The following is a 14,583-nucleotide window of genomic DNA, read 5'->3' as shown; positions in this document are numbered from 1 at the left end:
CCATCTCCACTCTCAAGGAGTTCCCAATACATCTGAAGAGCCATAATCACAACACAAGAGAATTAGAGCTAGGATAGAAGCGTAACCATTATCTATTGCTTTAATAAGTCTGCATAACAAACAACCACAAAACCCCAGTAACAGGCAATAATTATTACTTAGTGTTCATGTATCTGGGGTGGTCAGAAAGTAGCTTTGCTACTCTCACATATCTGGGAGTCAACTGGAGGTCAGATGTTCTAGGATGCTCTTGGCTGGAAAGACTGGCTCACCTCCATGTTTCTCTTATTCTCCAGCAGACTAGCCTGGGAATTTTCATAATAATGGCAGATGGGTATTTTTTTTTCCTCAGAATGTTTAAATTTTACCTTTCTTTTGATAAGATAATTTTCCCAAGGAGATAATACCATTTGCATGTGGATTTAAGGCCAAAGCAGCTACATCTATCTGTGTTTGCTTTGGGTGTTTTATGATATGTAAATGACAGTTTCCACCTTTTTACCTGGCCACACTTCTTGATGATGCCCTTGGTTTTGAAGCCCAGAGCAGGCTGCAGATATGGCATGAGACTCACTGCCGTGCTGGGCTTCATGAAACTTGCACCACCCATAGCTGTGCCTCAAAGGGATCCCACCAGGAGTGTGGAGAATGCTTGCCATATCATTGTATGATGACTCAGAACCAGCAGAAACACTCACTGGCTTTTACAATCCTTCCTTTGCATCGTGTCTGCTAACATCTTATACTGGCCAGAAAAGTCACATGATGAATTCAGAACCAAAGAGCAAGCAAATAGAGCCCCTTATTAATGGAGGAACTTCAAAGTCACATGAAATAGGGTGTGAATAGAGGAATGGAGGAAGAACTGGGCCATTTTTTCAATCTACCGTAAGAGGTATGAAAAAAAATGCTATAGGCAAAAGCTTAAAACGAACAATCTAAACACAAGAAAGCTATCTTGGAAGCTTTTCCATTCCACAACCCCATGATCAGTTTTTCTAAATACTATCTAAAGCAGAAAGACCACTGCCACTCAAAGCCATGATATAATAATAAAAAATAAGAGAGCCAGCCCATGGCCCACTTGGGAGAGTGCGGTGCTGATAATACCAAGGCTATGGGTTCGGATCCCTATATAGGGATGGCCAGTTGGTTCACTCCAGAGAGCATGGTGTTGACAACACCAAGTCAAGGGTTAAGATCCCCCTACTGGTTATCTTTTTAAAAAAATTTTTAAAATAAATAAAATAAGTAAAATAAAATAAAAAATAACAAATTAAACTTACTGAGCCCTTTCAATATATCAGGCCCCGTGCTAGGAACTCCACACACACTAATTCATCTCCCTTTCTCCTAACAAACTTAAGGTGTGTATTAGTACCCCAGTTACAGATGAAGAAACTAAGAATCAGAGAAGTTTGATAATTTGCTCAAGGTTGCACAGCCAAGATCCAAGCATTCTTTTGCTCTCCTCATCCACACCACAGACATTGAATTTACTCCCATCACCTTGTTTTCCACGTCCTTACTGAGAGAGGCTATGCAATAGTTTTCACATGTATATCATCTTTGGCCAATGTAGAGTCCTAAAAATTAAAATTTCAGTAAGTGAACCACCAGGAGTAAATTACAACACAGGTCAGCCATAAAATTGCAGTTCTGTATTTCTAGGGCCATTGTATACTCACAGGCAAGACCTATTTGTTTTCCTTTTCCCTGAAATATTGAATTTTGAAATTGCTTCCTTGGTTCAAAAAGTTCTGATGCCATTTGTGTTATGTCAGCTGCAAGACAAATTCAAGTAATCCTGAAGAATCTAATAATCGTGTGTCAACCAGAGATGAGGACTACATTTTTCATTCTTTGAATAATGCATTTTAATGAAACCATTTCACTTCTCAAGTTTGAACACTGTAGCCTAAAGCTTCCTTCCTATCACATGACTTTGTTCTGAGTGGTCACTGGCCTGCCATGGCTGGAACTTCAAGACTCAGGGACAAGAGGAGTCAAGTAGACGGACATGAGCCCTCAGGGTCACTGGATGTTCATTTGCCAGCAGAGAAAACTCTCCCCCCTAAACGATCAGATTCTCACTTGGCACAACCTGTTCCTTTCCTTGCTGAAATACACAATTTTCCATTTGTTCCAGGTGTTGGCTCCCATCGATATCTGGCATGGGGTAAAAAGCTCAAAAAATAAAATGAAGTCTTGCCTCAGTAATCCTGTCAGCATTCTCCAGTGGAACTTCTAAAATGGGCCACTTTTCAAAGTGACATAACAAGCAATGAGCCATTTAGTGACTCAGCTGGAAATACAAAGCCCAGGCTGTTCATCCTTAAGCATTTCCATAAGGTTAAAAAAAAACAACAACAAAAAACCAGCAAGGAGAGAAGAAAAAGATTACTTTTTCTTATGATCTACATTAGGGATGGCAAAAAGTTTCATCTCACATGACAACTCCACTCGAGTGTCTCCAAGTAGTGTCCGCCTGGAATGCTGTGTTAAGACTTTTGAGGTCAGGTCTGGACATGATGGGAAAAGTACAGCAATCCATTAGCAATGTCTGCTTTGTTACGCAAGGGGGACTGGCAGTCTGTGTGCCGCCCTGGCTTTATCCTTCTAGAAGTCACAGATGTTTAATAGTTCATCTAGACTTATCAAGTATGTTTTATCATATATATGGATGATAAAAAAAAAAGAGTATCTTTTAATGCCCAGCATAACTGATGGCATTGAAGAATTGTAGATATCAGCATCTTTCCACCACGGACCACTACTCAGAAAAGTGATCTAGGGCTTTTGCCAGACAACCATATAAAAAACCTACAACACACTTACGTTTTTATTGTTTATACCCAAGTTCCATAAAATTGGCTTTAACAAATTGGATTTCTCTTTAAAAATAAACAGTTGTTCTTTCCTATTCTTATTCCATAGATTAGAAATTGAGTGCTATAAAATGACTACGTAACCATGTCTTTCCACAGCCCCAAAATCAAATCAGTGGCTTTTTGCCAAGCACGTGCTCAGACAACACTGAAAGTTTTGTTCAATAAAAGCAATGCAGACCCATAGCACCCCTTCAAGGACCACATCAGATCATTAGGTAGAAATTAACTGCCTGTCTGATACCTCATTAAAGCTCAAAAATAATAGTTGTCCCTATTAGTTAGCACTTGCTCTACCATCTCTCCTTATTACCTTGTAGTGCCTTGGAGAGAGAAACAACCTTATTGATTCATGTCAGCAGAGACCTGAGAACAAATGGTCTTTTGCTCATTAAACAGAGGTAGGAGTGTTCAGTGAGAAGCCTGCTCTGTAGCCCAATGGTTGTCTTAACTGAAGTCTGTAAACAGGAAGAAATAAGAGGTCTCCAGTTTCTTTTTCTTTTCTCTCTTCTTTTTTATTTTATTTATTTCTTTGATTTTGGGCTGGCTGGTACAGGAATCGAACCCTGGACCTTGGTGCTGTCAGTGCCATGCTCAAACCAGCTGAGCTAACCAGCCTCTCTTCTTTCCTATTCTTTCTTTTCCCTTTCTTGTTGTGCTTTCTTTCCTTTTTACTTTTCTTGACTTTCTTTGCCCTTTGTTTTCTTTCAACTTTTCTTTCTCCCTTCTTTTTTTCTACCTTCTCTTCTTTCCTTTACTTTTTTGTTTTGATTCTTTTCTTTCCCTTCTTCTTCTCTTTCCCTTTTATCTTTATTTTTCTTTCTGTGCCAAAACTACCTATTGCTAACCATTGAGACTCTGAGTGCAACGGATATGAAGAGTCCTTTGTCACGTGGTCACACTTGATACACAATACTGATATCAGATCCCTTTCAGAGGAGGAATTTTGTTGCTGGTTGGGTGTGCGAGAAGGAGTAGAGGAGACTGGGAAGGGACTCTCTAGCCTCACACCTAAGTGTGTGGTACCACCATTGCTGAAAAAGTGTGAAAGAAAAGTCTGGTTTTCACACTCCTAAAGTTCCAACCAAAAGTATATGATAAAACAGGGCACAGGGAAGATTTAGAAGAAAAATAATTTTAATCCATATTCCAGTTCCTTCTTTTATGGAACTTGGAGGAAATGTTGCACCATACATTAGTCACGGTCTATTTTGACCTGAATCTTAGACTGTGTAGCATCATGGGCTGCTCATCTCAGAAAACAACCCAGTGGTTCATTCAGCCTCAGTTTTAAATCAGGGGTTGGTCTTGACTGAGAGCCTCAAAGCAGAACGTTCACTGAAGCCTACACAGTACATCAGCCCTCTTTCCAACAGACTCCTCTTTCTCATTTCCCTGCTGAGTCCTCAGTCCCTATAAGCCACATCTGACTTCTCTAAAAGATTCAGGATAAAACCTGAGCCTGTGTTTATCTTACTATTGTAAGATTACCTTTATGAAGGGCTATCCAGATGACAAGATTTTCATATAAATTATCCCTTTCCATTTTCACAACAAACTTCTGAGGTAAGAACTCCCGTTTTTATTTAAGAGAAGTAGCAGAGGCATAGATATATGAATTGACATACCCAAGATCACACAACCAGTAAGTTGTGGAGTGTGAGGTGAAACAAGGCAGCCAGCTCCAAAGCCCTTGTTCTAAGTCACCACATTCTCTCTCACAGTAAAAACCCATGAATGTATTTGCACGGTGACTTTGAAGTCCACCCTGCCCCATCGAATGGGTATCCATCCACTCAGCTGAAGTTCTTCTTTCCCTGTGAAGCCTTTTCTAGTGCTCCAGCCTGCACTCCCCACAGAGGACTAGTTAGCATATATTTATATTTTGTACCCAAATTTCACTTTATTTTACAATTTTCTCTGTCTTCCCAACTAGACTATGAACTCCTTGAGGGTTAAAACACTTCCTTCCACTTTATATTTTTTCCAAAAAAAAAACAAATGTTCTCAAACCAGGCATTGCATATCAGAGTCCTGTGGGAAATGTTAAAAATAAAAATGATCACTGTATATCCCTGGCCTACTGAACTGGCCTCTCTAGGGAAGAGCCCAGGCATCTGTATTTTAAACCATTTCACCAAGTTTTTCTGAGGCACATCCAAGTATATAAACAACTTACCTAAAGAGAGACTTCTGATCAAGATGATGGAGTAGACGGTCTCCAACATCATCCTCTCCCATCATCAACCAATTTACAGCTATTAAAAAGCAACGACTGCCAAGCTTGGGCCACTAGAGCTCAGGGAAAGAGAAGGAAAGACCTACAGAGTGCATGAAAGTGGGAGAGGCCACGATGAGAGAAAGAAAGGACCACTCCTAGTGTTTTGAGCCCTGGCCACTTCCAAGCTGGAGCTGCCAGGCACACAGAGCAGGAGCCAGCAAAAGCCACAGCTGTGCCCTTCAGATGGAGTTGCTTGGAGGCAGCAGGGGATAAGTGAGCCTTGGTGGCTCCCAGGCCAGCAAGATGACTAACAGTTTCCCTGTGAACCCACATAAGAGCGAGGGACCACAGACAACTGAAAAAAGAAGTTATTCAGACGCTGGTGAGTCATCACATGGGACCTGCACATGGCCCATCCCATGGGAAGTGTTTGCAGCACAGGTGGTGGGGGAGGCTCTCCTACCAGGGTAATGTTGGGACACAGCATGGACAGCTGATCTGCTCCCCAATCAGCACAGGCTCACTCAGTGGAGACTGGTCAGGAATATAGATCTGCAGGGGGTGCAGTCTGCTGAAAGGGCTCAGGCCCAGACCAGAGTTTCAACACAACCCAGGTGTACCAGACTTCACAAGACCCGGAAGTACTTACAAGGTCAACAATTAAAACCTGAGCTGCACAAAAAGCCTTCCTCCAAAGAATCAGCAGCAAAGAAGCAATTTAGCTCAACCACAGGGCTCAACTTCTGGTCCCCACAGGAAGTTCCCCCATCTTAGAAATAAGCAAAGGACAACAAATTAGTTCCAGTGCAGAGTTTAAGTGGTGGGAATAGCAAATAATCCAACACAAAACTGAAGGAAAAAACAGAAACCCACAGATCAGAGACAAAGTTCTGATATTAACCAGTAAAGGTCTAACACCACCAAAGAACACCTACAAAACCTAGAAGGACCAGAAGCCCCTCAGGCTTCTGAGCTGTGGCAGTTGGGGACCGTGGGCTTCAGCCATGCTCCCCCGATATCCACATCCAGCCCAGTGATGACCAGCAGGCCACCACCAGAAGTGCCCCAGGCTCCCAAGCCAGAGCAATGGAGGGCTGAGTTCCTCAACCATGCCCCCCCCCAACATCTGCATCCAGCCCAGTGACAACCACTAGGCTGGAAGCACTCCAGGCTCCCAAGTTAGGGCGGTGGGGGCTGAGGGCCTCAGCCGTGCCTCCCTGATGTACGCATCCATTCCAACAATGACCACCAGGCTGCCATGGGAAGCACCACAGGCTCCTGAGTTGGGGGTGGAGAGGAAGGGGCTCAGCCACGCCCCCTCAACATCTGCATCCAACCCAGCTACAACCATCAGGCCACCACTGGAAGCACCCAGGACTCCAAGATGGGGCAGGGGATGCTGAGGGCCTTAGCCACAACCCCCCTGAAGTCTGCATCTAGCCCAGCCACAACCAAGCCACCACCATAAGCCCCCTGGGTTCCCCTGCCAGATTGAGAGGGTTACCACAGACCTTGACCATGCTTCCCCCTTCCTCCTCCCACCCTATCCCCCACCCTTTTCCCCTCAACCCCTTCCCCCCCAACTGCTCTACAACAACATCTTAGAATGTAAAAAAATAATAAATTAACTAATTAATAAAAAAAATTTTAAGGCAGTTATGGAAAGATTAAATGAAATATCTTGTGTATACATCTAGTATAATAGATGCTACATATAATTTGAATTCTCTTTTAGTAGTAGAAGTAGAGAATAGAATTGTGCTTACTAGAGTCTGTGGCGGGGGGACAGACAGAAGTTGGTTAATGGACACAAAATTACAGCTAGATAGGAAAAATAAGTTCTAGTGGTGCACAGTAGTGCTAGGCATCAATAATTAACAATAACTTATTGTATGTTCTCAAATGGCTAGAAGAGAGGAGATCAAACGTCCTCATCACAAAGAAATGATTAAGTTTTATAATGATGAATATGCCAATTACTCTGGTTTTATTGCCACACATTGCATACATGTATTGAACTATAACTCCGTACCACATAAATACATACAATCAATATGTTTCAATTAAAAAATGAATAAATTTCCTTAAAAATAAAAAAATTTAAAAATTTTTAAAAACTTACCTACCATACCTAGAACATGTTTAAGCAATCCTCCTCTTAAAATGGCAAATGGACTCTAGTCATTGATACTTTTCATGACCAAATGCCTGTCTTCCTCTACTTGCCATCATTCCTGCTAAAAGCACAGGTCTGGGTGGCCCTGTTTATCCTCGTGTGACCCAGTGCCAGGACTGTACTGGGCCCGTAGAGTGAAGAGGCAGAGCCTGGCCAAAGGATGGTACGATCTTCCAGTGGAGGTAGAAAGCCAGACCCATGCATATGTCCTAGGGAAAGTGAAACTGCTGAACGCTGTACTGGAGGCGTAGGTCAGATGCCCTCTAAACCCTGGAGAGGAATTTGGGAGGGTTTCTCGAAGGAGGTTAAATTGATTGAAGGATGAATAGACATTGTAGGGAATGGGATCGGGGCTATGTGAGGATTGATGTGGGAGAAAAATTAAGACCCAAAAACATGTATGAAGGCAAAGAGTGGCACTCATAAAATATCTGTTTTTTTAAATAACCTCTAAATTGCCATTAATAGAGAACTGGTTATAAACGATAATGTAGCTCTACAATGGAATACTATGCAGATGCAAAAAATGAATTCAGCAAAATTATATGTGCTGATGTGGAATAACCTGCAAATTACATTGTTTTTTTAAAAAGCAAGGTACAGGGCCATGTGAATTGTATGATCCCATTTGTGCTTAAAAAAAAAAAAGTTGAGGGGAGGTGTATGCAAACACACTTGTCTAAAGGCAAGACTACTTCAGGAAATATATATGAATATGCTAGGAAGAGTGCTTGAGCATAGGAGGCAAAAGAAAGGCTCAGTGTTTCACGATATGCCCTTTTATACTGATGGACCAATGTGCATATATGAATTCTTTGTTTAAAAAATGAGTTAAGTATTTAAATATATATTGTTGGTGATCAAATGAAAGGAAGATAAACCAAAATGTCATTCTGTAGAATTAGTTTTCTCCTCAGGTAAAAAGTGCCCCATCACCAGGATATTTGAATATCCTGAATTATCCCGGTTAACTGCCAGGCCAGGTGATATAAACAGGTAGAGAGATGGCTTCAAGCACTAAATTGCATGAGATGACCTCCTGGGTACCGACTGAGGGGGAAACTCTCAGACTCTACGTGCAGACACCTGTAGGCAGAGCTTGTATCCCCAAGTTCAATGAAACAAGCCCATCACTGGTACTCAAGAAATAGCTCCCGAATCCAAAATCTTATTCAAATGTCTACATTTTGAAAGTTTGCTAATATATAATAGTCACATTAACTCAAGATTTAAATAAAGTTAAATTTGTGTTCACAAATATACTAAAGATCACAATCATTACTTTCAACACAGGCAGCTGGCACTTAACTACAGATATTTTTCTCATGTAGTGATACCAGGCACAGGTCTGGCTGCCTGCCCCTTTAAAAGCAAACCACTCAAAAGTCAAATGTTGGCAAAAATGGAGTCAACTTTTATTCAAGAATACTGGTGACCTGAAGAGAGATGTTGGGCTAAGCCTTCTGACTGGTAAACCTGAAGGGTAATGGCCAGAGTAAGGCCATCTCAAAGACTCAGATTTACTCAGGGGTTTTTAAAGAGGGGGCTGAGGGAATGGAACGTGGGAAATGAAAAGCAGGAGAGAGGGGGACGTGAGCTGTGGGAGGTCTGTGCAAGGAGCCAGGTGCAAGGTCTCAGCAAGGCTCCATCTGGTTTCTGTTCCCATCTTTGCTATTATCTCAGAGTCTGGATGGTACGTGCCTCCTGGCAAGTCTGCAGCTTCAGGCTAACTGGAGAACAACTTTATATTTATGTAAATAATGTCATCTAGCCCCATAACCAAGGTTCAAAATATCAAATAACCGTGGGAAAATAGGGAACTCGGAGAAATGCATGCCAAGAAAAAAACTGTGTCCTTTTAAAATTTGCCTATAGACCATGCGGTTTTAGGTCCCAACATGGCTAATGCTCCTGCTCACTCCAACAGTAGGATACTTTTGGGTTCCTTTGAAACTGGCTTTCCCATTGCACCACATTATCTTCCATAAGCCAAGGAGCAGTAATCTTCTCTTTCCTGCTCAACTCTGAGGTGGCATTGGCCTTTGTGATATAATCTAGCAGCTTTCTTCAGAAATTTTCTTTGAGCTCTGCATTGTTAGAAAAGAAATTTCCTCTGCTGCCTGAAACCCACTGGTGAGTGTAATTTGTGGCATTATGCCTGGCCACCAGGAGGGCAAATGAAGGCAAGAATATTAATCAGATTTGGAAACAATGAAGAAGCAGTGGGCTCTGAGTGGATCAGGTTATGACTAGCAGCCCACACTATCAGATTTTAGAAAACCAGAGCACTTTTTGGCTAAGTCAGTACTTACTACATTAAAGTGCCAATCCGCAGGCCATCTCCGAGGGTTTTGAGAGCAAATATTACCTTCAAGTGCATCAAGTCAAGGTCATTGCTTATTGGTTTTTTTGTATTTCCTGTCTCTCTACTGTGAACTGCAATTTTTCAGAAAACTATAAATTTATCAATTTGGTATGGTCCCTAGCATGGCACCAAGGGTATGAGGGTTTAATGAGCACATCCAGCGAACAAAATATTTATCAATCACCTACTGCATACAAAACACCATAGATGGGTGTTTCATCAAAATAAATCATTGTTCTATGTGGTATTTTTTCCACCTCTGAGCTTATTATACAATTCTTCCTGACAGGAATGTTTTCCCCAGTTTTCCAAAATTCAACTCACTCTTCAAGGCACAGCTAAATCCCACTTCCTTCAACACCATCCCCAGTCCTCTGATACCTTTCTCTTTTGAGATCCCATAGTGCTTTGTAAGCTCTGAGACTGATCTTCATGAATGTCATGATATAATAGCTCTCTGCAAACATTCCTCATTCTTCTTCCTAGAGAAAAGGGTCCTGTTTACTGCTTGGTATCTCTCCCCATATAGTGCCCAGCACAGAGCCATGTAAACAGACTGATCTCAATATTTTTCAAATAAAGAAATTGAAATTAGTCTGTGCTATTGTAGTGGATTTCATAGGTTCTCCCCAGAATATGTTCACCTGGAACCCATGAATGTGCTTATTTGGAAAAAGGTCTTTGAAAATGAGATTAAGTTAAGGATCTCAAGATGAGATCATCCTAGATTAACCAGGTGGGCCCTAATCCAATGATATGTATCCTTATAAGAAACAGAAGAGAAGACAGAGTTACAGGAAAGCATACCATGTCAAGCCCCATCTGAAGAAGGAGGCAGAGATTGAAGTTACGCTACTACAAACCAAAGAATGCTACAAGCCAAAGAGCTACCAAAAGCTGGAAGAAGCAAGAGCACACTCCCCTAGAGCCTTCAGAGACAGCGTGGCCCCACCAATATCTTGATTTCAGACATTTGTCCTACTAACATATGAAACTATAAACTTTTGTTGTTTTAAATCTCTGAGTGTAGTAGATTGAATTATGACCCCCAAAATAAGCTTAAATTGTGTCCCTGAAGTTTCATGTATGAGAAACTTAGCCCCCACTGGGAGTGTTAAGAGGGTGGGAAATCCTATTATGGTAACTGAAAGGTGGAGCCTTAAAGAGTTTATTGGATTGGAGGACCATGCAGTAGTGAATGGATTAAAAATAGTGGTCAGGGGTGTGGTTCTGAGGGCTTTGAAAGCGGAGGAGAGTCTGTCTCTCTTTCTCTGCTCTCTCTGCTTCCACCATCCTGCAATGTGAGATCCCTGAATCACTGTCACCACCACCACATGGACTTTGGACTTCCCAGCCTCAGAAACTGTAAGCAATAGATTTCATTTTCTTTATAAATCACCCAGTTAACATGTATTCTGTTATAAGCAACACAAATGGACTAACACACTAAGTTGGTGGTAATTTGTTACAGCAGCCCTAAAAAACAAATACAGATATGGCGTCTGGCTTTAAAGAAATTGGTTGAAGAGGCAACACATGCACATTTTGTAGAAGGATATTAACACATAAAAAGACAGCAGTAAAGTCCAGTGTTACTCAGTGCTACATGAGTTGCACAGATTAGATACCAGTCATTCATTCATTCAATAAACTTAAATTCACTGATCACCTCTTATGCTCCAGGCTCTGAAAATACAGCAATTAACAAGGCAGGCATATATTTAGCCCCTTAGAGCTTACAAACTGGGGAGAAACTGCAAAACTCACAAGGTGCACAGAGGCAAGACAGGTGACAGAATGCAATGAGGCAGCGTGAGTATTCCTATCATTCATTTTCCGACCTTTGATAAAAAAGGATACAGACAAATAGCTCCTTACTTTAATAAGAAATATCAGCACAGGCCTGATGATAAATAGCAATCAACATTCAGACTTCGTTTGGAGGGAAACAACAGAGAGAGGTGGAGACTGTGGCAAACTGAAGACACGTGTCCCAGCAAAAGGGGCAACTTCACTCAAGTCTCAATTGCCACCATATAGAAATGAGAATGCAGCATTGCCGAAGTTTCTATTTGTTTTTTGGGGGGGAGGGTTAGGGGCTATTTTTTTTTTTTTAAGTTTTTATTTGCAGGAGAAATAAGAGTTTCAAGTTTTTCCTGCAATCTCCTTCAAATGAAGGTTCAAATGTTTTTAAATGACCAGATAAGCCAAGGAAAATAGACCAATGCCCCTACTCCAGCCCTTGGGCCTCGAAGGCCTCTTGCTCAGATATTAGATTATTTCAAAGGGGGAAAAATCTCTGGTATGAATAGAACTGTGTCCTCCCAAATTCATATGTTAAAGTCCTTACCCCCAATGTGACTGTATTTGGAGACAGGGCCGTTAAGGGGGTAACTAAGGTTAAATGAGGTCATAAGTGTGGGTCTCTAATCCAATAAGACTGGTATTCTTATAAGAAGAAAAAGAGACACCAGGAGTCTGAACAAATAGAAGAAAGCCCACACAGGGACATAGCGAGAAGACAGTCATCTGGGAGCCAGAAAGAAAGCCCTCACCAGACACCAACTCTGCTGGCACCTCGATCCTGGACTTCTAATCTCCAGAACCATAAGAAAATAAGTGTCTGTCATTTAAGCCACCCATCTATGGTATTTTGTTATGGCAGCCTGATATGACTAACACAGATTTTGGTACCAGAAGGGGAGTGCAGCTATAACAAACACCTGAAAATGTGGAAGTGGCATTGAAACTGGATGATGGGTAGAAGCTGGAAGAATTTTGAGATGCATGCTGGAGAAAGCTTAGATTGCTTTGAAGAGACTGTTAGTAGAAATATGGACATTAGAGGTAATTCTGGTGAGGGCTCAGAAAGAAGGGAGAGCTGCAAAGAGAGGTTCTGTCATCTTCGATATATACATATATCACCACGAACAGAATGTTGGCAGAAATATGAACAATAAAGTTGCTTCTGGAAATGAGGAACAGGTTATTTGAAACTCGAAGTACGATGATCCTTGTTATAAAGTGGCAAAGAACTTGGTTAAATTGTGTTTAGTATTTTGTGGAAGGTAAAACTTGTGAGTGACAACCTTGAACACTTAGCAGAGAAGATTTCTAGGTCAAGTGTTAATGGTGCAGCCTGGTTTCTCCTTATTGCTTATAGCAAAATGCAAAAGGAGAAAGCCAAACCACTGAAGCTATTAAGCAGAAAATAAAAAAGAAACCAGAACTTGAACATTTGGAACAGTATCACCCCCATCTCCTCCCCAGGCCTGGGGACAAGGCTGTTTCCTTCTCAGTTTCAAGGAGTCACCTCCTCAGTCTCAGAGGGTCATTATGCCACCAACAGCGCCTCAGGAGCAAGGCTTCTAAAATGCAACAGCACTACAGGGCTATGGGGGGTGATGCTGCCACTCTAGGGGTCCTGGAGGGCAGAGCCTCAAGCCAAGAGGGTGATCCTCAAGCCTTCCTATCTAAAGGAATTTGCCTTTCTAGGTTCTGGACTTGCTTGGGATCCATCACCCCTTTCTTATTTCCAGTTTCTGTGTTTTGGAACAGGAATGTCTATCTGATACCTGTCCCATTGTTGTATTTTGAAAGCACATAACCTGTCTGGTTTCACAGGTTCACAGCTGGAGAGAAATTTTGCCTCAGGATGAACCATACCTGATTTAGGTAATATTTAGATGAGACTTTGGACTTGGAATTGATGCTGGGATGGGTTAGAACTTTGAGGGCTGTTGGGATGGGCTGAATGTATTTTGCATGTGAGAAGGACATGAATTTGTGGAGGAGGGGTAGAGGGAATAAAGTTATAGACTAAATTGTGTTCCCCCAAAATTCATATGTTGAAGCCCAAACCTCCAATGTAACTGTATTTGGAAATAGGGCCTGTAAGGAGACAATTAAGCTTAAATGAAGTTAGAAGGTCCAGCAGGACTGGAGTCTTCAGAAGAAGTGGAAACACAAACAGAGTAACATAATCTGTCCTTGTCAGTTCAGGCTGCTAAAACAAAATACTACAGACCGGGTTGCTTAAAAACAGACATTTATTTTCTCACAGTTCTGGATGCTGGAAGGCCAAGATCAAAATGTCAGCAGGGCCAGGGTCTGGTAAGGGCTCTCTGCTTGAGCTGCAGACGGCCGCCCTCTCGCTGTGAGCTCACATTGTCTTTCCTCAGTGTGTGTGCTTAGAAAGAGAGAGAGCTCCCTGATGCCTCTTCTCATAAGGACACTAAGCCTATCGAATGAAAATTCATCTTAATGACCTCATTTAACCTTAATTCCTTCCTAAAGACCCTATCTCCAAATACAGTCACATTGGAGGTTAGAGCTTCAACATATGAATTTGGAGGGGACACAATTTCAGTCCATAGCAATTTTCCTATGAATGGTATCAATCAAAAAACACAACAGAACTTGTGAGACCTGAGCTGGACCTTAAAGAGTGGGACTTATTCTTGGAAAAGAGAGAGAGGAGGTTCCAGTTTAGAAGAGTCACTCACCAGATGGAAACCTACCATCAAATATCTTTACAGCCTTTTCGCCCCTGAACTGGGGCATACTGATGGGAGGGGTGCCTCGGGGACACGTGAGGAGAGGAAATGATGAATGTGTACGATGTAAGAAAGATCAATACTCAGAGAAGTTTGTTTAAACTCCATGCTCATTTAGATCACTGCTCATGGATGTATTCAGTGAAGGAAAAAGACTTTGATAAAAATCATTTTATGGTAATTCTAAAATTCAGAGACATCTTAGTGGGAGAGAAAAAAACGCAGAGGAGAGGGTTTGTGAAAGCTAAAGACGTGTCTAGGCATTCATTTATTTATACGTGTAGAGCCTCTGATAGGTGCCAGGGAGTTATTTTAGCTGCTGAGGATGCAGCCATGAATTAAGCAGGAAAAGAGCCCATCTTCAGGGAGCCTCTATT

Source organism: Cynocephalus volans, chromosome 11 (assembly GCF_027409185.1).
Source record: "Cynocephalus volans isolate mCynVol1 chromosome 11, mCynVol1.pri, whole genome shotgun sequence".
Taxonomy (NCBI): domain Eukaryota; kingdom Metazoa; phylum Chordata; class Mammalia; order Dermoptera; family Cynocephalidae; genus Cynocephalus; species Cynocephalus volans.
Note: the sequence above shows the minus strand (reverse complement) of the source record.